Consider the following 25,059-nt stretch of genomic DNA (forward strand, 5'->3'; position numbering starts at 1 on the left):
GAAATTGGTTGCATTCCATACACCAATAATGAAGCAACAGAAAGAGAAATCAAGCAATCAATCCCATTTACAATTGCACCAAAAGCCATAAAATACCCAGGAATAAACATAACCAGAGGTGATAAATCTATGCACTAAAAACTATAGAAAGCTTATGAAAGAAATTGAAGATGACACAAAAGAAGGAACAATATTCCATGCTCCTGGCTTGGAAGAAAAAACATTGTTAAAATGTCAATACTACCCAAAGCAATCTACGTTTTCAATGCAATACCTACCAAAATAACACCAGCGTTCTTCACAGAGCTAGAACTAACAATCCTAAAATTTGTGTGGAACCAGGAAAGACCCCAAATAGCCAAAGCAATCTTGAAAAAGAAAACCAAAGCTGGAGGCCTCACAATCCCAGACTTCAAGACATATTACAAAGCTGTAATCATCGAGACAGTATCAACAGACACTCAGATCAATGGAACAGAATAGAGAACCCAGAAATGGACCCACAAACATATGGCCAACTAATTTTTGACAAAGCAGGAAAGAATATCCAGTGGAATAAAAACAATCTCTTCAGCAAGTGGTGCTGGGAAAATTGAACAGTGACATGCAGAAGAATGAACCTGGACCACTTTCTTACACCATACACATAAATAAACTCAAAATGGATGAAAGACCTAAATGTAAGAGGGGAAGCCATCAAAATCCTTGAGGAGAAATCAGGCAAAAACCTCTTTGACCTTGGCCACAGCAACTTCTTACTTGACATGTCTCCAGAGGCAAGGGAAACAAAAGCAAAAATGAACTATTGGGACATCATCCTGCAGCACAAATGAAACAATCAGCAAAAGTAAAAGGCAACTGACAGAATGGGAGAAGATATTTGCAAATGGCATATCAGATAAAGGGTTAGAATCCAAAATCTATAAAGAACTTATCAAACTCAACATCCAAAAAAGAAATAATCCAGTGAAGAAATGGGCAAAAGACATGAATAGACACTTTTCCAAAGATATCCAGATGGCTAACAGACACCTGAAAAAATGCTCAACATCACTCATCATCAGGGAAACACAGATCAAAACCACAATGAGATACCACCTGTCAGAATGGCTAACATTAACAACTCAGGCAACAATGGATGTTGATGAGGATGTGGAGAAAGAGGATCTCTTTTGCACTGTTGGTAGGAATGCAAACTGGTGCAGCCACTCTGAAAAACAGTATGGAGGTTCCTCAAAAAATTAAAAATAGAGGGGTGCCTGGGTGGCTCAGTCGGTTGAGCGTCTGGCTTCGGCTCAGGTCATGATCTCACGGTTTGTGACTTCAAGCCCTGCGTTGGGCTCTGTGCTGACAGCTCAGAGCCTGGAGCCTGTTTAGGATTCTGTGTCTCCCTCTCTCTCTCTCTCTGTTCTTCCCCCGCTCATGCTCTGTCTCTCTCAAAAATAAATAAACATAAAAAAATATTAAAAATAGAACTACCTTACGATCCAGCAATTGCACTACTAGGTATTTATCTAAGGGATATAGGTGTGCTGTTTCAAAGGGGCACATGTACCCTAATGTTTATAGCAGCACTATCGACAATAGCCAAAGTATGGAAAGAACCCAATGTCCTTCGACAGATGAGTGGATAAGGAAGATGTGGCATATGTATACAATGGAGTACTACTTGGCAATCAAAAAGAATGAAATCTTGCCATTTGTAACTACATGGATGGAACTGGAGGGTATCATGCTAAGTGAAATTAGTCAGAGAAAGACAAATATCATATGACTTACTCATATGAGGAATTTAAGATACAGAAAAGATGAACCTAAGGGAAGGGAAGCAAAAATAATATAAAAACAGGGAGGGGGACAAAACATAAAAGACTCTTAAATATAGAGAGCAAACAGAGTGTTGCTGGAGGAGTTATGGGGGGGGATGGGCTAAATGGGTAAGGGGAATTAAAGAATCTACTCCTGAAATCATTGTTGCACCATATGCTAACTAACTTGGATGTAAATTAAACAATAAATAATTTTTAAAGTATATTTAAAAATTAAAGGTAATATTCTTCATATTCAAAAATAATGAAATGTGATCTTGCACAGTTTTACATTTTTTCACAAGTACACAGATTTTGTCAAAGTATAAGATTCTTCATCCACTTAAGTAATTTCGATACATACAATGAATGTGCATATGTATTTATGTTGGTCTTAATTCACATTAACAAAAAATATGAGTACATACTTGCAGTACTATGAATATGTTAATATATATGCACAGGACATGTTTCCTCCCATAATCTCCATAAAATACTGAATATTCATCATCTAATTACATATTTATGCTTAGTCCGTGCAAAAAAACTCAACTGTTTTCCTTATTACCATTACCCAAAACCCCTGATATAATATTAGCAATCATCTACTTGATAAAAAGAAGGAAGGGAGACAAGAAACAAAGAAAGAAAGCCAATTGACTATAATCCTGGAAATCACAGAAAGAAGATGTATTTCTAAGAAGATAAATACAGTTCAAAATATATATAACTTCTAATCTAGACCTACTGAAAGCCATTGCTAACCTCACATGATTTAAATGGACAAATTCGTTTCATAGAGACTATAAGAATTTGGCAGACCATGGTGGTAGAGTAGAACGAGTGCTAGATTTCTTTTCACAGTGACTGGATTTAGCTGGCCCTGCTCCTTGCTAGTGATCTAAACACTAACTCTGTATTTCAGTTTCTTCATCTGAACATAAGACAAAAGAGGTAAACATAAGCCTGGATCTATTTTCAGCCTCATGACTTGCCACTTCAGTGAGCTTGGGGAAACTACTTAATATTTCTAGATTTCTCAGCTATAAATTATCACTAATCATAGAACTTACTTCATTCACTAGGTTGTCATGAAGTTTCAGAGAGATAATACATATAACTTAGTCAGCAGGGTCCTTGGAAGATAAATGGGAACTATCATTGTACTATGGAAGGAGGATAAGAAAAGCTATCCTACCAACCTAGACTGCTCTTGTGCGGTTTAACATCTAGTTGAACGTTGAATGTTTGTAAAAAGCTATTACACATCTAAGTTCTTTTTAAAACTGTTCCAGGCTCACCATTAGATCTACATTTGTACATATTTAATTAATTTAACTGATAATGGAGTATTAATGCAATGAACATAGAAGAAAATTTCAGTATTTTGTTAATTAGTCATGAATATTTATAGGCAAATCTGCTTCTGATTTAATTACCTTCACATGTTAGAAAAGAAAATATTAATTGAGTTTTAGAATCCCAAATTAACAATTGGAAATGAAGCTCGACATGACTAGAGCAGGAAATGATTGGCTTAAGGCTATGCCTGGATATCAAAATTCCTTTTCCAACTAATAAACCTATCAATTACAAGTCCAAAACACAAAAAATTAAAGTCAATTTGAGAGTTTTATGTCAGGAATTTAGAAACATTTGCTGAAAATATCTTAACTCAGTTTAACAATTTTATGCAATTATAAAACATATTGCTTTTATTAGATTATTTTAAAATCAGACATGCCTTTTAAAATTAGTTTACCATTTTATAACATCTAAACCTATGTAATTTCAGCAAAAGTGTGTAGCTTAAAAACCCAACTTTACATATTTCAAAATATGTTAACATATATTCTGTAATTTTTTTAAACTATGCTTGATTTAATCAAAAAATAGATTCTTTTTTCTCTTTTATTTGACAGATGTATGTATGTGTGTAAACACTAAACAAAATGCCAAAGTTTCTGAACCAAGTAGATTTACCAAGTAAATTAGGGGTAAAAAAAATGATTGGAAATGTATGAAAATATCTAATATTTTGTATGAATTAAACTTTTTGTGAGGCCAGTGTAAATGCTACGTATATTATGTAATGTTTGCCATGTACTCTCAAGTGGAATCATAGTAGCCTGTGCTTCCACATATTTCTTTACTAAATATTTGCTGAGGGCCATGCTAGTTAGTTGCTGGATGGAATGAATTTATAGTCCAAATAATAACCCTGACAAAACTTTGATGTCAGAAAAGAAAGACTAAATATAGTTGATTTATTGTTTGCCAGTTTTTTCAAATTTTGCAACTTGTTTGCTTATAGTGATGACCTCATTAAAAGACTAAGATAATATATACATTGTTACTATCTGTTAACTGCAATATTTGATTTGTCAGAGTTTTATTCTATCATATTGCTCAAACAGAATGAACTAAGTTACATATAATTCTATCATATTCTAAGTATTGTCTTGATTATTTTGTTATGTGACTTTTTAGTATATAAGATTTTTATGAATCTCATTTTTATCCTATATAGCATATTCTGTCATTCTATTGGGCAATAAAACACTAATACCTATTTTGGGAATAGAAATCTCTTGGTTCCATGGCATATCTTTAGAATTTCCACACCATGGATTTACGTCAATGGATGATAAATCTTTGGTTCTTGAAGATGTCTAACTAGTGTATAAAAGCCAATTGTCAAGATAATAGTTTGGATGTTTTTCAATTTTCACATTTGTTTTGAATTCTCTGCCAAAGTAATATATTTATCTTTTAGGGGAAATCATGTTAATGAAAATAAGCATATGTCTCCAGATTTAAAAGCCAGAACTTACAGGGCAATGATAAAGGACATCAGAGGGTGAGTAGATTTGTGAGAATTATCACCGATGTGCATTGCTTCCATATCTCTTTTTTCCTTTAGCCTTTGTGGGAATCTGGTTTTGTGAGTGTGCTCTGAGGGAGTCTGTGCAAGGCAGCCACTCTGTTTCCCTTAAGTTAAAAATTGCAGGAGGCAGTGGGCATTAGGGAGGATAGCCATCAGAAGACAGGGTAGCCCTCTTACCTTGACAAGAATATTGTGACCACTCAATCACAATTATGAATATTGAAGACCACTCAATCATATTAAACTGCATACAAAATATTGAGAGTATAAGTAGTGCAGATATTAAAATATTGGTAAGATTATAGAAAATAAAGTCTAGTTCCCTTTAATTTATTTACATTTTCCAAAAATTGTCCAGAAAATTAAATAGAACTTACAGATTGGTATGACTAATTCCAGTGGCACACTAATCTAACTGTAAGATTAGTTTCTAATATATCACTAAACATTGTAGTGAGCCACTACAACTTGTTCTTATAGCTGAATCTCACCATATAAATCAGATTACAAGATTCCAAAGGTCAGGGACTTTCTTTTGGGTATTCATCCTCAGGATTTAAAATTAAGACTTACACTTTTATACATCAAGAGACAAAAAGAAGAGGGAATGCCTTCATTGTGGATGATGGAGTGGCTGGGGTGGGGGGTGGGAGGGTGGGGGATATTTGTTATATTTTGTTTTGTTTTCTTTTGTACACAACATGAAAATTTTACTTGAATCAAAGACACGTAGGAGTGCCTGGGTGGCTCAGTCAGTTAAGCGTCAGACTTTGGCTCAGGTCATGATCTTGCGGTTCCTGGATTCCAACCCCACATCGGGCTCTGTACTGTCAGCACAGAGCCTGCTTTGGATCCTCTATCCCCTGCTCTGTCTGCCCCTTCCCCACGTGTTCTCTCTCTCTCTCTCTCTCTCTCTCTCTAACATAAAAAACAAACACTAAAAAAACAAAGACATGTAACTTGTAATTTTTAATTAGTAATTTTAAAAAGAGTAATCATCTTTCAGTGATAGTTTATGTTTTCATTAAAAAAGTAGATGTCTCACTTTATCTTTCAGGGTCAGTCTATATTAAAGTCAAAACACTCCTAAAAAATTCAATGAATTACAGTATGGGATTTATGACTTTTCTGAAATCTTCTTAATAGAGTTTATTTTTAATAGGATGTAGACTAAAATGATATAGCAATTTAGCAGAGCATTATGAAGCACCATATGTGCTTCTAAACTGAGAAGATGATACACACGGGTCCTGCCAACTACTCCTCTCTGTCTTTCCTTTCCCACCTGCCAGTCTCCCGGCACATCCTGGATTCTGTCATGATATTGAATGCCTTTGATATAAATTACTTAGGTGGGGGTCTCTGTGACTCTCAATGAACATCTTTTAATCATGAAAAGCAGAAAATGAAAAGATCCCTAACTTTATTAAAAATCAGCAACCTGTTTCAACTTACAAGACTATCAGTGTATAAACTTTTCCAGGTGGGGATAAGAGGTGATAAACAGTTATCTGACCACAATTAGAGACTAGAGCTAGGTGATGAACAGAGCAAAATGCTCAGAGCAGCAGCTAGACTAACCCTGACACATACAAGAGAGAGGTAGGGGGCGGGGGGTGGGTGTGAATTGAAGCACAACACCGTTGTCTCCTCTGTTTATGGGCAAGTTTTAAGCATATTCTCTTCTATAAGAAAATAAATGCTTCCTTTTTCTGTTTATGCTTCCTTCTGCTGTCTCCATTCATCCTTCAGTCTAGATGCACTTAAGTCATAAGAAAAAAGTTATAAATAATCACAAAAATATGAGATTGGGGACATACCACCAACTCAAAGGTTTAAACATCTGTGACACCTGTTCTGGTGGCAAGAAATCAAAATCAACCTAAGGGAAAATAATGCAGTGGGGGAAGGAATTGTTTCATATGATCTTCCTATTCACCTTCCCAATCCCTCCTCCTTCCTCTTACATAAAGGGGAAAAATATCCATTAAAATTCTGAATACATAGTATCGTCTCAGCATTTTAATTCATAATTGCAGTTACTAGCCTTGCTTTTCTGCCTGTACTATCTGAGCCCTCTTGATTCTCTCCACATTTTGCCTCTCTGATGACCCCCACGCCCTCTTCTCTTCTTTCTGGTTCTTCTTTGTTTCTCTTCTTTTCCTGTGATGAGAAAAGACAAAGAGGTATAAAAGGTATGATAAAGATAGAGAGGAATAAGTGATGCAGTGGCCATGTTTAATTTTATTATTTACTATTTGTGTAATATTTGTTTTTTTCCCAGAACTTACATATCTTACAATTAGATGTTTGCATCCTTTGGCAAACATCTCATTTCCCTCACCCCACAGCCCCTGTCAACCACTGCTCTAGGCTCTGTTTCTGGGAGTTTATACCATATTTGCCTTTCTCTGTCTGACTTATCTCAGTTAGCATAATTCCTTCAAGGTCCATTTGTGTAGTTGCAAATGGTAGGATTTTCTTCCTTTTATGGCTGAATAATATTCCATTGAGTGTGTGTGTGTGTGTCTGTGTGTGTGTGTGTGTGTGTGTGTGTGTGTGTGTGTACAATTCTTACTTTGGGAGAATAGATACATAGTAATTCTAATAGTATTACCTGGGGAAATGCATAGCTATGGAGTATGAAAAAACATGGCATGTCTAATAACTTAGCTCAAAAGGGGCATGTTTGAAGGGTAAAAAGAAGCAATCTCCCAGTAAGATGGGTACTTAGTTATTACAAAAATAATAAACATTATAACATTCACAATAGTCAAGGCACAAATGTGGCTATTATGAATAATATAATATAATTCACAATATAATATTGAAATATCTAGAACAGTTTCTATTTTCCTGACTGAACCCTGAGGGAGACAAACAGTATAGTAGGAAGAGCCCTACAAATGAAATCAGAAGATCTGATTTCATATCCTAAGTATGACTATTTAGCTGGAAATTTGGGTCAAGTTATTCAACCTCAGGTTCATAAAATTGCTTTGTGGCTCAAATATCATAGCTTACAGTGAAAACTCTCTAACTCTCCTCCAGTAATAGACTTGCCAGGTTCATAAGAGCCCTCCATTCCTTCAGAAAACATACTAACACCCATGGCACGGTGAAAGCTCACAGCTGGGACTCCTCTACACTCTGATGTACGTTCTTGCCAGGAGACAGTTGTATTTATTCCAAGACCTGTTTATGCCAGTTCTTTGTGTAATTACATAATGTAATTAGTTAGCAAAGGCCAAACTGGTTTGGTGACTTTTACCATAGAAAGATACGAGAGAAGACCTAAAAGCAAATGAGGAGTGATATTTTGCAGCACTGCAGAATTGATGGAGAACAACCATTCCTCCTTCCATCTTCCTGTGCCAAAGAAAATCAACAGTGGTGGGTCCCCTGGCTCCCTCCTTCCAACAAGAAGGGAGAATCCAAACTGTCTCCTCTTGCTACTAAAGCAAGAACTAGTAATCATCTCTTATCTGAAAGTGATGGAGCACCTGATAAGCAAAATACCTGATACAGCTAGGGTATAGAGAGGGGGAAGGAAAAATCTTTTTCATTTCCCTCCTTGTGTAACCAATACCACAGGGATGAGTGTGGAGAAGAAAGAAGCATTAATAACCAAATGAAATGGTTTTTAACTATGAATGAAAAACTACCATGTATTTTAACTGATATGTTATTAAAGAAGCCCACTACCCTGCAGGAAAGATGGGTAGCTTCAAAGAACTGCTACTGAAGGAGTAGTAGAAGTTATTGAAAATTGTATTCATTTCATGTTTTTAACCTCAAACTGAAATTTCACCAATATGGTTACTTTCAAATCATTTTTATGATTCCGTCTTTACCAGATAACTAACTTCAACTAACTATAGCCTCCTCTGTAGATGAACTCACATTGTAAAACAAAAACAAAACAAAAACAAAAAGCAAATTGAAAGTACACTGTCAGGGATTATTAGGAGTAAAGACATGTAAAATAGGATGTAACAACAACAACAACAAAAGGCCTCATAGACAGCCCTGGTCAATAACTGCATTTGCAACATACAGAGGCCTTTGTACTTTCTGAGTGCTGGGTTTCCAACCCACTGTAGAGCTCCCATTCTACATCTCTAGCCTATCCTTTCTAATCTATCACCTACTTGCTGTTCATATCTGCCTAGTAGGATTTCATCTCCTAAAATGAATCTCTCTTCCTGAAAAGAGGAGAAGAGCAAAGTCACAGGAAACCAACTGAGGTTGATATGGTTTAACCCTAGATCTTATGCCTTCCTGCCTTTGATGATGAGCATAGAACGTCTGCTTAATGAAAGGACTCCAGGCAAGAACTAATTAAGAACTAATTTATTGCACATAAATTGTTTTTTTATCACTCGGGCCTACTTTACCAACAGTACCCAATAAGTGCTAATTAAAATGCATAATCCAGGGGCACCTGCGTGGCTCAGTTAAGCCTCCAGTTTAGGTTTAGGTCATGATCTCTCGGTTCCTGGGTTTGAGCCTCTGCACTCAGCTCTGTGCTGACAGCTCAGAGCCCGGAGCCTGCTTCACTGTGTCTCCCTCTCTCTCTGCTCCTCCCCACTCGTGCGCTCTCTCTCTCTCTCTCTCTCTCTCTCTCTCTCTCAAAAATAAATAAACATTAAAAAAATTTAAATGCATAATCCATACAGACACTTGGCATACTCTTCAGATTACATGGGAAGTGTACATAGAGAAACATCCTAGGGGAAAAAAAAAGCCTACGTTCATCTGAATGTAAGCAGATTAAGCTATTGCCTGTGTTACATGCTTTGGCAGCTACTGGAAGGCCCACTCTGACCCAAAAATCCCTCAGAAGTGTCCTGTCACAGAACCAGAAATTTCTAGGATTTAAAAAAAAAGGCATTTACATGATGCTTACTTAAATTAAAAAGCTAAAGCATTCATTAGTTATTCTTCAACACCTTCACACAACATAGTTGATCAACTAATGAGTTCTAGTTCTCTGAAAGGATGAGTAAATAGGACAAGTAAGTTTTGAAGAAGAGGAATCTTCAAGAAAGCTAAATAACAAGGCTTATGGCAGCAATGGCTGAGAGTCAGGGACGTAGGAACTGAGAGAGAAGCGTAGCAGTGGGAATGTCTTGTCCCGAAACAGTCACCACAGTTCCTCCTAGGATCAGGCTTCTGTACCAATTCATTCCTATGGCAAGTTTACATAAAATAAACATCCCCTTGCCTAACTTTGTGTTTTTCCCAATTAATTTCCCTGAAATCTGGAAGGAGCATTTGCTTTTATTCTCAACTTGAGTCCATTGATGTGATACTTGCTCAGACACCAGAAGAGAAGTAGTGGACAGAAGACAAGAGCAGAGCCCCAAGCAACCCATGTCCAGATTTAACTCTTAGTAACAGGAAGCAGCTGGCATTGCCTTCTTTCCCAAGACCTCCTGAATAGTTCTTTGCTTTTTAACTTTTGTTTTTAAACTACCTGAGCCAAAACAACGGCAAGCTTGATTTTTAAAATAGGATCAGTGACAAACGCTGAAATGCCAAGTGGAAACACACAGGATACAGCTAAGCAAAATGCAAGAAGGAATTTGGAAGGCAGATTAATGGAATGTGGGCCCAAATCTGTGCCTGCCAACTGCTCTCAATAAACTGCTCGGGTCAAAGATACACTTGGGAGTTTATTCAAACGCACATACAGACCAAGGAGGCAGATGCTGCTTCTCTTTGGATTTTTAGGGAGTTTTTTTTCTTTTAATAAGGGTGCTAGAATATTTTCCCCAAAGTAAGGATTTCCACCTTCCTGTGTGGAGGATGTTCTTTCTCCCAGTGAGTAAACTTCCATCTGGGTTAGGTTAGACCTCTTTGGTACTTTTCTTGATCGTGCAACACTAGTATATATTTCCCCACTTGGAACCAGATTCCATTTGTGGTTCTGGGTTCCCTCAGGTCACGCTAAGGTCAAACAGCAACTCTACAGTGGAAAAACTGACCAGTTCATATTCTCTAACTGTTTGCAGACCACTCCTGGAAGAATGTTCCATGTGGATAACCAACTAAACATTTCCTAAATCACAATTTACAAGACTAACAGGAAGCAGAGATGTGTGTAAGATTTTAAACCCAGCTTATATAGTTTATAATACAGAGTGAAGATACCTGTAGACTGGAATACATTATAAAAGAAATTAGTAGGGGTGCCTGGGTGGCTCAGTCTGCTGAGTGTCTGACTTCAGCTTAGGTCATGATCTGACGGTCCGTGAGTTCGAGCCCCACGTCAGGCTCTGTGCTGACAGCTCAGAGCCTGGAGCCTGCTTCCGATTCTGTGTCTCCCTCTCTCGTTCATGCTCTGTCTCTCTCTGTGTCAAAAATAAATAAACGTTAAAAAAATTACCGCTTAAAAAAAGAAATTAATATTCATAAACTACTTTGAAGTTCTCAAATATAGTACACTTTGGATTATAGAAAGGTTGAATCTTTAAATCATCCAGATTTCAGAATACTTTAAAAAAGCTATTCTTATGGGAAAAGTACTTCAAAAAGTGTTAGAAGTATATTTGAATAGTCTTTTCAAGAAAAATCTTGAAAAAAACATAACAAACACAAACACAGTCAATTCCTATTGAAGTTTTTCATAGGATAATCTACTTCAGCTTGCAAGCCAGAACTGTTTTGTTGTTGTTGTTGTTGTTGTTGTTGTTTAATGTTTGTTTATGTTTGAGAGAGAGAGAGACAGAGTGTGAACGGGAGAGAAGCAGAGAAAGAGGGAAACGCAGAATCCAAAGCAAACTCCAGGTTCTGAGCTGTCAGCAAAGAGCCCAATGTGGGACTCAAACTCACAGACTGTGAGATCATGACCTAAGCTGAAGTGGGATGCTTAACCAACTAAGCCACCCAGGTGCCCCCAGAACTTTTCTATTCGTTCAGATAGTGCCTCTTTAAATTACAAATAATACGAATAATCCAAAAAGACACAAAACTAATTAATTCTGAGAGAACACAGGACATTGAAAAGTCATGTGTTACACATAAATCAGGAATTAATGGTAATACAATTACAATACCATGTTACAGTGGTAATATAATCACAGCATGGTATTGTATTATACACAGAATGTATAGCATATGGCAGAAGAAAAGAGTGAATTAGAAAATCAAAATATGATTTGCAGATCTCTGGTGTATGTCTCTAAATGTGATCAAATTGTCTACTTGAAAAGAAAAACAAATGCCCTTTTTATCCTCGATTATATTATTGCTACAAATTACTCACTGTAGGTAAGGGCAAAACTGAAGAATTCTGGTCCACTTTAAAAAGGCATATAATACAGAAAGAAAGGCAGCAGTAGTGTTCCTAACATATAGCATTTTCCTTCCTTCACCAAGTTATTAGGGTTCTTTCAATGAGATAATGTTTCTTGATGTATTCATATGTATGTTCTTGTTACTTATGTACAGGATCATTAAGTAATTTGTTTTGTCTGTGTTACACAATTTCATTTGTGCAAATAGTAACATTTGGTTAAGGAAAATTGATATACACATGAAAGCAAGCAGTAAGTCTGATAATTATGAATTTAGGCATTACCTTTATACCTTAGCTTTTCTAGGGAAATTTTTTATTTATACATTCATAATCATTCAGAGTCATCAGATATTTTTACCCATCTCTGAAGAAAAGTAAACATTTTAATAAATGTTAGGTAAATCTTGAGGATTCCTAGGGGAAAAAAGCAATGTATTTCTGACCTCAAATATCCAAGATAATCGTAAGTATCAAAATAAAGGCTTTAACTCTGTCTAGCCTACTATAGATCTCTTACTATAAAGAAATGTGAGGGGTGCCTGGGTGGCTCAGTCAGTTGGGCGTCCCACTTCCACTCAGGTCATGACCTCACAGTTCGTGGGTTTGTGCCCCGCGTCTGGCTCTGTGCTGACAGCTCAGAGCCTGGAGCCTGCTTCGGATTCTGTGTCTCCCTCTCTCTCTTCCCCTGCCCCTCTCAAGCTCTGTCTCTGTCTCTCTCAAAAATAAATAAACATTAAAAAAAAATTTTTTAAGAAAGAAAGAAATGTGAGAATGGTAAATAACCAGTTCAGTTTGTTCCCAGTCCAGCAAAAATTTCCTGAATTCTAAACAAAGGTTTCAAACATCATGAAATAAATTAATTTTTGATCTTATTCTGGAATAGATCAATTCACAGAGTATTCATTAACCTTTCTAATCTGTTGTTATAGCTAGAAGAGGACCCTATCTCCAGAGAAATCATGCTCTTAGCAGCTACTTATTTGGCATAGATCATAAGAATTCAGGGAAATTCAAGCCAAGCCATATTCTTATTAGCCTTTAATCTACTACTAGTTCTGAAATACTAGTTAAGCAGGTACTAGTGATTTGACATTTTTATTTCCATCATATTGAAGGAAAAAAAAGGAAAAATGCATGCGTTAACGAGCAATTACCATGCTCCAGACATAATTCAAGGTGCTTGGGATACACCTTTTTATAATTTAGGATAGGCTAACTGCTATAACAATTTCCAAGATTTAACACAATATAATTCTACTTCTGTGTCAGGTAAGAGATCAATGAGTATGTTTGGTAGGCAACCATCAGAAGGTGATTCAGGAACCCAGGTTGTCTCTGTCTTGTGGCTCCATTATCCTATAGAGAGCATCAGTCAATGGTTGGAACTTCTGTGTCCATACAGCAGAGGGGGGAATAAAGAGAACATGGAGGCCAGGCCTCAATGGTACATGTCACTTCATGCACATGCCGCTGGCCAGAAAGAAGTCACAAGGATATACCACACTGCAAGGGGAGCAAGGAAATATAGTATACCTGTGTGCCCAGGGAAGATTGAAACAGATTTAAAAAATAACTAGCCAGTATCTCCTATAATCAGTAAATTAAAAAAAAAAAAAAAAAAAACTCTGATCCTTAGACATTTGCATTCAATCTAGGGGAAACAAATAATTAAAAACAAGCATAATAAACTATAAAATATATAGTCTGTTATAAGATGATAAATAACACACTTGCAGCTGGAGATGGTGGGAAAGGAGAAAGAAATTGCAGAGCAGGGTAAGAGGAAGAAGAGTCTTTTAACAACGACTGTAGGTAGCTGAGGTAGGGAGGATGATAGATCATTGTAGACAAGAAGATCTAAGAAATTGGAGGCCAATTATTGAAGGCTTCATCTTTACCAAGAACAGCACAATGTTAGAGAAAGTGATAGTGACCCAGGAACTAAAATCATAGAGAAATGGGAGTTGAGGGTGTCCCCCGTTAGTTGATAACAGCAATAGGAGAAGCGGTGGGAAACTGGGCATGGAATTCAGAGTTTTAGAGGGGATAGAAAATGAATTATCTGAAAGCAGCAGTGAGGGACAAAGGGAATGTCTGCCCCCATCTTCGGGTCTAGTTGTGTAAAAGCTATCGAATAAAAAGTAGCCACCACCTGAGAAGTCTGCAGGGAAGGAATGACCTCATGGGAGAGGCCAGTTTCCTCCAAAGCAAGAGCATAAAGGAACTATTCAAGAGGTCAAGGATGTCAGGATTTTGTTGAAGATGGTGTGGCCAGGAAAACTGGAGCTTTCTGTGATGACTGATATGAACAGGAAATGGCATATCAAGATGAGTCTCAGGGAGACCAGTGAAGAAGGGATATTGATATTTAGATGAGATACAGGGACCTGAAGCAAGGCATCTCTCAAAGAAGTTGCACCAAATTCTTTGACTAAATTTAACCCACAATTTGAAGAGAACATTTGTTTTGGAACCAAATTTTCTAAACTATTTCATATTCCTTTTTAGTGTTTTAAATTAAAACTGATTTTAAATCCATCTTTGATGAAACTCTAGTCACGATTCTCCTTCTAAAGTCTAAAGGTACATAAAAATACATTTCTTACTGATATAAACATAGAATCACAGATTCTCGGGGTTTGAAAGTTTTAATTCACTTGGTTCAACCATCCAGCTGATTTTGGAAGCCTTTCTTGCATATTCTTGCCAAGCCATCTTCTGAACTAGGCTTGAACATCTCCATGGATGATGTATCTAGTGAGGTAGTTAAAAGCGTGGGCTTGAGAATTAAGCAGACCTAGATTTGAATTCCTATTCCATCACTTCCACTCATGTGAACTTTGGCAAGTTAACTTTTTTCTCAGAGCTTCAGAATCTTCATCTGTAAAATGGAGATAATTACTACCTATCTCAGAGTTATACAAATGAAAAAACACATGGACAGCACTCAACACAATGCCCAACACATAGTAAGCACTTAAAAAATGTTAATAATACTATCATTATGTTTATTCATGCCATTATTATTATTATTATTATTTTCCAAGGCATCATCTTTTAATGTTGGATAGCTGCCTTAGAATTTTCTTCTTTCTTCCACTTTGTAGAAAAATCTGGTTTCAGAATATAATTTGGCAAAATAAAGTCAGTGTTCCATTAGACATAATTCATCATAAAATTTGAAAGAAATTCCTTGCGAAAAGTGTACATAATCTCATAGATAATCCTGTTAGGATTTCAAGATATCTTTTCAAAAACATAAACAGAGAAGCACTTGGAGTATTATATCTTTAAAGCCTTGTCAGTGCTATCTGGTTCATAATACTCACGTAAAGCGAGGAGAGAGGAGCAAACATAATCTGTTACCTGACATCACAACTGGGCAGTGACTCATATGGCAAATTTAATTTCAGTAGCACTCAGGGTAATCACTTCCCTGACTTCAGAGCCTTCAGTTGACGTAAGGTACTCCAGACAATAAACAGAACCTTACCAAAAGAAGGTTTCTGTGAAGCTTCTCTTAAATTCACAGAAAACAAATTTCCATGCTACCTGAATTCATGACATCATTCAAACATATTGTCAGTGAATGTTTTTGTCAAGATGTTTGGAGTGTTTGATAATAGAAGTAAGATAATAGAATCAAAATCTCAAGAACTACAATAAAATATTTCTAATTCATGACACTTGCCATAACAAGTAAGTTCTGATATATGTAAATGAACTTTTTTCATGCAAATTATCCAATTCTTTAAAATCGTGTCTTCTACATTATAGTGTGGTAGCAAAAAAAATCTTAAAAACCACTTAACCCTTTCTTCACCATTTAAGAACACGTATTGAGAATGCATATACTTTGCACCGAGAAAAACTTTGAAAGATATATTCTCAGAAAATGTTTGATATGTCATTAGCAGGAATCTTTTTAAGTTAATATTCTTTGAGTATAGCCTTGTTTTGACTTAAAAATAAGGCAATCTACAACTGGAAGACAAAAGCATTGATAAGTTGAAGAGGGGAAAAAATAAAAAGAAAACTTATTGGAAAGAAATTAACAATAAAAATAAGAGGATTGATATACATTAGCTCTAAAATCCTTTCCAACTATAAAGTTGTTATTCCTTTAAATGAAAGAAATCAGAACTAACTGCATAAAAGTATTTGAGATGGTAGCTGCAAGTATGAAGTGAGAGGAACCTTTGGAAATAAATATCTATTTAAACCATTTAAAGTTTCCCACCGAAGACCACAGCCAAAAGAAAGCATGGCAATGGTCTAGGCTGAGGTCTGAAAGATAATTTGGCTGTTGGGTGCTGAGAGTAAAAGAGCCTCAAGCCGCCAGGATATTGTGAGTTGCAAGAAGTTCAATTGATTTGTAGATTTTTCTATATGGTGGTAACTAAATTTATTCTCAGACAACGCACAAGTTGCTTTCAAATGATCCTGTAAATTGGGGCGCCTGGGTGCTTCAGTCGGTTAAGCATCTGACTCTTGGTTTCGGCTCCGGTCATGATCTCATGGTTTGTGAGTTCTAGCCCTGCATTGGGCTCCGTGCTAACAGTGTGGAGCCTGCTTGGGATTCTCTCTCTCTCTCTCTCTCTCTCTCTCTCTCTGCCCTTCCCCCACTCACTCTGTCTCTCTCTCTCTCTCTCTCTCAAAAATAAATAAACTTTAAAGTAGTCCCATAAATAAATTAAAGATTAAAGACAGTATAATAATAATGTAAGCACAAGCAAATAACAAGAAATAGAGGAAGCTGACACTTCTCCCACCAGGAAGTGCTCTTCAGTCATCACAGCTAGGAAGACAATGACAATCTAATTAGGCCTTTGAAATTTTAAGATTATAAAGGCTATTTATAAAATGGATTTACATTAACTTTCATTTATAATGAATGCATTGCCCTAATTTTATTTCTTAAAATATTATCTAATGATTTTAGGAAGTCATGATAATTAGCAAGCTGACATTTAAAATTTTTGCTTATATCATCTTTATCTCAACCTTTTTCAATTTCTGTTTCTCTATTCATCTTGTAATATACATAACTGACTAGGTACTTAACATAGTAGGCCTTGTATTTAAAATGTTAAAGACTATTAGTAACATGCGTATGTTAATAAATAGTGGTGCAGGAAATATATATTTTCACTGAGCTGCGCATTAGAATTAGTATTCACTCAAAGCCAAATATCACCATCATTGAAAGAATATCTGGTACATAAGAATGAACAAAATTTTGTGGTGCCTGTGTGGTTCAGTCGGTTAAGTGTCTGACTTCGACTCAGGTGATAATTTCACGTCTCCTGAGTTTGAGCCACCTGTGGGCTGACAGCCCAGAGCCTGGAGCCTGCTTCAGATTCTGCCTCTGTCTCTCTCTGCCCCTCCACTGTTATCACTCTCTCTCTCTCAAAAATAAATAAACATTTATAAAAATTTTCACTCTCTGTCCCAAAAATAAATAAATGTTGAAAAAAAAAATTTAAAAAAAAAAAAAAGAAAAAAAAGGGGCGCCTGGGTGGCGCAGTCGGTTAAGCGTCCGACTTCAGCCAGGTCACGATCTCACGGCCCGTGAGTTCGAGCCCCGCGTCAGGCTCTGGGCTGATGGCTCGGAGCCTGGAGCCTGTTTCCGATTCTGTGTCTCCCTCTCTCTCTGCCCCTCCCCCATTCATGCTCTGTCTCTCTCTGTCCCAAAAATAAATAAATGTTGAAAAAAAAATTAAAAAAAAATTTTTTTTCAATAAAAACAAATAAACAAAATTCTGTAAAAATATTATCTGATTATTAAAAATTTTAGTCATTGCCTAAGTTTTTGTATTAGTGCCTGAGAATAATAATTTCTCAGCACTGTCGTCTCTACATTGTTGTGCAGTCACAGACATAAATTCTTACGTTAACTGGCCCACTTAATAAAGTGTCTAAATTCTTCTATGCATTGAAGAATATAATTCTAGAAACAGTTTTCTGGCAGCATATTTCCTAGTGAGAATGTTATACTAACATCCATAGCTTAAGCTAATCTTAAAAAACCTTCATTATCAAGTACTGAAAATGACTGGCAGTTTGTAGAAATCACTTCAACAAGATTCCTATTGAAATGCTTAACTGCCATGGCCACAAAACGTTAGGAGCTTTTCTTTTTAAATTGGTGTTATAAAATCTGTTGCTTTGAAGTTTGATTAGTGAGTACAAAATGTGCTTTGGATACCTTATTTTTCTGTAGCACTCTTCTCTTCATTATATTTTTATGTTCTTTTTTATGTTTGAGTTGAAAATCATTGATCATAGATGTTTATATCATTTTGTAGTAATTTTCTTCCTTGTAAATTTCAAAGCGACAAGGTGGGCATTTTCTGTTACCCCATTCTCACCAGATGTGAAGGATTTTCAAAGAAGTATGAAACAATTTGACAACTATTTTTTTATAAAACAAGTACACATAATGAATCTACAAATAGTAGAATTATGATATAGTCTAATATCTATTATTATTTTATGATTTTGATTTTATTAATATTTTTTGCCTCAAAAAGAATATATTGGTCTTTTCAAACTTGTCTACCTAATATGCTTATTTGATGTTTATATGGACTGCTACTCTGTTTTTCTTTTTTTTCCTGTTTGTCTTGTTTTGTTTTGTTTTAGTTAGCATATAGTGTAATAATGATTTCAAGAATAGAATTTAGTGCTTACCAATTCTTAATAATATAAAATAACAGAAAGCTTTTATAATCATCATTAATTATTATGCTTCTAGCATAAGAAATAATACTGCAGTCATAATTATCCTGAATCCATGTAAAACCAAGACTGTTATAAGTGAAAAGTACAAGATTATGTCCATCTTTTCCTGTCAATAAATATATAATCAATTAAAATGTTATAACACTGACAAAAAGAAAAGAGTAAAAGTGAAACAGTCGATTGTTCCTTCATGTGTATGACAAGGATGATTTATAAAAGCCATGCTAAAAACAAAGGATTTCCCAAAATGATAAATGTGCTTTTCATTTCTTAATAAATCACAATGTACAGTATTTATTTTTTTTCAAATGTTTTAACGTTTATTCATTTTTTGAGAAACAGAGAGAGACAGAGCATGAGCAGGGGAGGGGTGGAGAGAGAATGAGACACAGAATCCAAAGCAGGCTTCAGGCTCTGAATTGACAGCACAGAGCCCAACATGGGGCTCGAACTCACAAACTGTGAGATCATGACCTGAGCCAAAGTCGGACGTTTAACCGACTGAGCCACCCAGGTGCCCCCACAATGTACAGTATTTAAACTGTTAGTGCTCAAACTATGTATCTTCCACAAAGGAAAAGGTACTCTTCCTTCTAAATCTGTTTGGGAAAGAAATTTCTGCAGATCAGAAATTGAGCTTGAGTCAAGGTCAACATTTCTTCAACCCCAGTGACTCTGAAAGGCTCCTGAAGAGAGTTTTCTCTCCTCCTTGCTCGAGCACCACATTCTGAATGATTTTTGCTGACAGCAAAGTCTAAGCCTAAATCCAGAGGGAAAACAAAATAGTGATTTTAAAAGTCTCACTGTTCCCAAACTTTGATATTTACCCCAATCAAGGTAAGCTTTCAAATCATGTCTGGTCTCCTTATTTCTACCTAAATGATCAGCTTTTTACCAAAACATTATAATATTAGCATTAAAATCTCAATAAGCTGAATAAGTGAAGATCTGAGATAAAGAACCTAGTATAAAATTTCTAAAGTAAGAAAAAGTTTTTAATTTTCAAAAGACAGAAACAAAGTCTGTGGATCTAGAATCTAGAGAATAGGGGAGATCATGATATAAAATGAAATCAAAGATAGGCCAGGCTAGACCTTTCAGAAGTCTGTAAGCCATATTAGGAGTTTGGATTTTATTCTAGGTGAAATTAGAAGCTATTGGAGGGCTATTGGAAGAGATGTAATCTTATTTATAGTTTTAAAAATGTCACTCTGACTACAAAACATCCATCAGCTCAGTTAAAATTACAAAACTGACAGTAAATGTTGGCAAAGATATGAAGCAACTAGAGTTCTTAGACGTTGCTGGTGAGAATGTAAAGTGAATGTGAGCACTTTAGAAAAATATTTTGTAATGTCTTCTAAGTTGAACATATATATACTCCATGGCCCAGCAAGCCACTCCTAGGTGTATTTCCAATAGAAATGCATACATATGTTCAACAGCAACAACAACAAAAACATGTTATAAAATGATCCTTATAGCATTATTCAAATAGCCCCAAACTGGAAACTACCTAAATTCCCATCAACAGTATAATGGATAAAGTGTAGAATATTCATACAACAAAACCCTATACAGCAACTAGAATGAGTATTCTACAACTATGCAAAACAATACGAATCAGTCTCACAGATACCATTTAACAACAGCCAGACATAGTAGAATACATACTGAGTAATTCCATTTAAATGTTGTAAGAACAGGTAAATCTAATCTATATTAAAAAATTTTTTTTAATGTTTATATATTTTTGAGAGAGAGAGAGACAGAGACAGAGCGTGAGCAGGGGAGGGGCAGAGAGAGAGAGAGAGAGACAGAATCCGAAGCGGGCTCTAGTCTCTGAGCTGTCAGCACAGAGCCCAACGTGGGGTTCGAACTCACGAACAGTGAGATCGTGACCTGAGCTGAAGCTGGACACTTAACCCACTGAGCCACCCAGGCACCCCTCTAATCTCTATTTTTAAAGGACAGAATAGTGTTTACTCTTGTTGCTGGTAGGGAGTGGCCAGTGACTGGAAGGTAGCATGTTGGGAGAGAGAAGTAGTAAACACATTAGCATTGAGATGACAGTGTGGTGGGAAAGAAGAATGATGAAGAAATGATAAGACATTCTTGTATTGTCTAGTGATAGATACATAAAAGGCACAGATTCAAAGACTCCTTCTTCATAGCCATCTGCCTTAGCAGAATCTGCCTTCTATATGTCTGGTTTAACCACTCCTGGGGATGAGAAACTCACATCCCCATAAAGAAGACTGTTCTCTTGTTGAAAAAAAATCTAATGGTTCAAATGTTATTTATAATAGCCAAAATATGATTTGTTATTCTAATTATTCTCTCTGAAACATGGGACAATCCATTTGAATTTAGTGAAAACTCTTTAATGGGTTGAATATGTTAGCTGAAGACAGCTAACATATTTTCCCCTTGGTCTTCCTTTCTCCTGGAAGGAAGAACTCCATCCCAGCAATTCCAACCACTGAACAAATTTGCAGAAGGTCCTAGATGCTGTCCTATCCCAACTGCCACTCTCAGAAAAGCTCTCATTGGCAAATGTTACCAAAAGAGGAAGAGAGAAGGAGGAAGTTGGGTCAGCCCTGCAGATGCAGGGTACATAAAAAAGTAGAATTCTGAGTTCAGGTTGCTTCTGAGCTCAATGATTTGAGTGACCTGCAACAGAATTATAAGGATGGTTCAAGGTAGCTTCCAGATCTTCCGTTGACATTCTTACCTCAAACTTTAGAAACACTGGCTTGTTTACAGACAAGCCATTTATTCTTACCCAGCCACAAACTTTCCTTCGTATTCCACTCCTACATTTTCCCTTCATTGAGCCATAAAAAATCTTTGTCAGAATCTCTTGTTAAAATTTTTCCTGTTTTAAATTTTTTTAGTGTTTATTTATTTTTGAGAAAGAGAGAGAAAGCAACAGAGCACACGCAGGGCAGGAGCAAAGAGAGAGGAGACACAGAATCTGAAGCAGACTCCAGGCTCTGAGCTATCAGCACAGAGCCCGATGCGGGGCTCGAACTCACAAACAGTGAGATCATGACCTGAGCTGAAGTCGGATGCCCAGCCAACTGAACCACCCAGGTGCCCCAAATTTCTCCTGTTTTAAATCAATTCATTTCCCATAGTGATCTGTCTGCCTCAACTTTGTCCCTACATCTTCTAATAAGGGAATTTTTGAAGTTATATTTCATGTTAAACTGAGAAACTTCTTATTCATCATATCTTTAAACACAAGTTTAAAAAGAAAAGAAGCAAAGGGCGTCTGAGTGGCTCATTTAGTTAAGTATCCAACTCTTGATTTCAGCTCAGGTAATGATCTCATGGTCGTGAGATGGAGCCTTACACTGGGCTCTGCACTGGGTGTGGAGCCTGCTTAAGATTCTCTCTCTCCCTCTTTGTCTCCCTCTGCCCCTACCCTGCTTGTGCTCTCTCTTTCTCTCTCAAAAAATAAATAATATCTTAAAAATAAAATGCATGATAGGAAATAATAGAGGGAAAAAGGACAAGAAAGATTTTAGTTTATTTTGCATTCTAAATATATATTGTTTTTTATAATAATATATGCTATGTATTGTATATATATTATATGCTATGTGTAAATGCTATGATTAGGAGATAAGAGGTGAATTGTGGGCATTAAATTTTAAATATTTCTTTCCAATTACCCAAGGTATGATTTCTAGCATGGAACTGGATAAAACATCAGTGTTAGGTCTTTCCCTTGATAATATGTCTCGAAAGTTCTACTGTCAAAAACCGACCTAGCCGTTTTGGAGCCAAAATATAACACAAAGACAGAATTTGGGATAAAGAGGACCAGTAGCTTTATTGCTTTACCCGGCAAAGCAGTCTGCAGCAAGGTATGTCCTTCAGAAACCGTAAACCCGCCCAGAGGAAGAGGCTGGGAGGTGGGGGATGGGGGGTGGGGGAGGGATTATAGGGAAATAGGGGATCTAGCCAGTTTTGACAGAAATTGAGTACAGTGCTGTCAGCCATCTTAATCATGTCTTTAGGGTTTTACCGGGTTCCTGAAACAAAAGGCTAAAAAGGGCAGAGGGGAGGTTTGTGGAAGAAAGGAAAATGGTTACTTTAGAATCAAGCTTCCCTGAAGCATTAGTGCAGCCATTTTGATTTTTGTTCAACTTTATGATTTTAAGCAGTTTCAGTTCTGAAGTTTTTGTCTGAGCAGAAATTTCTATAGATCTGGGAAGCTGGTATTAGTGATTTATAGTAAATGTGCCAGATCTTTACTGCCTTTCTTTTTCTTTTTTTTTTTTTAATTTTTTTTTTCAACGTTTATTTATTTTTGGGACAGAGAGAGACAGAGCATGAACGGGGGAGGGGCAGAGAGAGAGGGAGACACAGAATCGGAAACAGGCTCCAGGCTCTGAGCCATCAGCCCAGAGCACGACGCGGGGCTGGAACTCACGGACCGCGAGATCGTGATCTGGCTGAAGTCGGACGCTTAACCGACTGCGCCACCCAGGCGCCCCTTTACTGCCTTTCTTAACAGTCTAAGACCATCTATCAGTTATGACTTTGCTTTTCATCTTCTCTAAATAGCTGCACTGCTATGCAAATATATTTTATAAACTTGACCTTTGCATAAAAAATTCAAGCAATCAAATTTTTAATTTATTTCTGTGAGCACCTAGGTTTGGCTCAGCATTTATGCTTGCTTTGCAATGTACAAGTAATCCATAGTAACCTTATAAATTTTGTTTCTTTCATAGTCATAATTTGGAATGAATAATCTGAAGTGTTAAAAGCGCTAGAAGAATCTAGCCTTGTTAATTAATTAATAATTAGTTATTCTCTTTTAAATGCAGAAATATTCTTTTCTGCCATAACCAAATTTAGCTACATGATATTCTGAATCACTCCCACTGATGCCATTTCATAACAATTTGCTACAACAGTACCATGAGAAGTCAAGAATTAGGAAGTTAGTAAGAAAATTACCTGGTTACCACAAAAGGTTTTGGTTCAATTGGAATCATCCAATCAGATGACTAAGAAATTTCATTTTCTTGGCAGCCAATACATATTTGTGCTTGATATCTCTGACAGCTGGTGACCTTATACTCTAAGGTAATTTTCCAGAAGGGGAAGGAATTTTACAGCAGGAGTACTATCCATTTACTTCTGTGGTGTCTACATAAAAAATCTGGAATGTGATACACTTGCCCCTCAAACCAAGGGTCAAATAGTTGTAAAAAATAAAATCTTTATTCATTTAAATGTGAAACACCACCAAATTGGGAGATTACAAAAGCATGTATCTTCTCATCTTCCCCACATTTCACAGTAAATAAAATGGTTTTAGTAGGATTTCTAAAGCAAATACAGTGATTCTTTCTTTAATTTGCACAGGTTTGAAGCATGCAGAGACCAGAAAAAGTGTTTTAAGAGACTAATTGTAAATCTCAGCTTGCAAAAGTAGAAAAGGAAAACATAATAGTTATCTAGATGTAGTTTACATTCTTGGTTTAAAAGAAAATCTAACTTTTCTTATAATGAGTTTTCAGTACCTTATATATAACAAATTATTGTAATGCTTATGTTTTATAAACAACTTTTGTACAGCAGTATGATATAATTACCTTGAGTTAGATTTTCAATTTAAGATTTAATACTGTTGGTCTATTTTTATTCTATTTTTATTCTGTCATTAAACAATGAGTTATTAAACTTAAGTTATATTTATAAACTCAAGAAATAAAATGTTTTGGGGGGTGCCTGGGTGGCCCAGTCAGTTAAGCATCAGACTCTTGATTTCACCTCCGGCCATGATCTCACAGTTTGTGAGTTGGAGCCCCATGTCAGACTCCACACTGACACTACAAAGCTTGCTTGGGATTCTCTCCCTCTCTCTCTCTGCCCCTCACCCACTCGCATGCATGCACATGCACACGCTCTCCCTCTTCTCTAAATAAATAAATAAACTTTAAAAATAAAGCAGGAAAATGTTTTTTATTGAACTAATATTTCTGATTTCTTTAGCTGATACTGAAACCGAACATATTTAGAACTATTTAGAATAAGTTCTAGATGTGTCTTCTGTGCGCTCATAAAGTGTTTTTTTTATAGTAACAGTAAACACAGATTAGGCATATATTTCTATATTTGTCACTGGTATAAAACATAATTTCACTCAGAAAATTATGAAAACTCAGAAAATTATTTCACTTCATAAAAGTTTAACTGAATAAAACAGCTTAGAAAATTTTGCTTGAAAGTTTACAATCAAATTTATTTCATTCAGTAATAAAATGAAACCTGCATTTGGTTGCTGGACATTT

The 25,059-nt window shown here is 36.2% G+C and overlaps 1 pseudogene; it reads right to left on the reverse strand.

The window, feature by feature from the left end:
• LOC101096588 overlaps positions 1 to 25,059 on the reverse strand; it is a 138,406-nt pseudogene that overhangs the window by 12,416 nt on the left and 100,931 nt on the right.

This window comes from Felis catus, chromosome C1 (assembly GCF_018350175.1).
Source record: "Felis catus isolate Fca126 chromosome C1, F.catus_Fca126_mat1.0, whole genome shotgun sequence".
NCBI lineage: Eukaryota > Metazoa > Chordata > Mammalia > Carnivora > Felidae > Felis > Felis catus.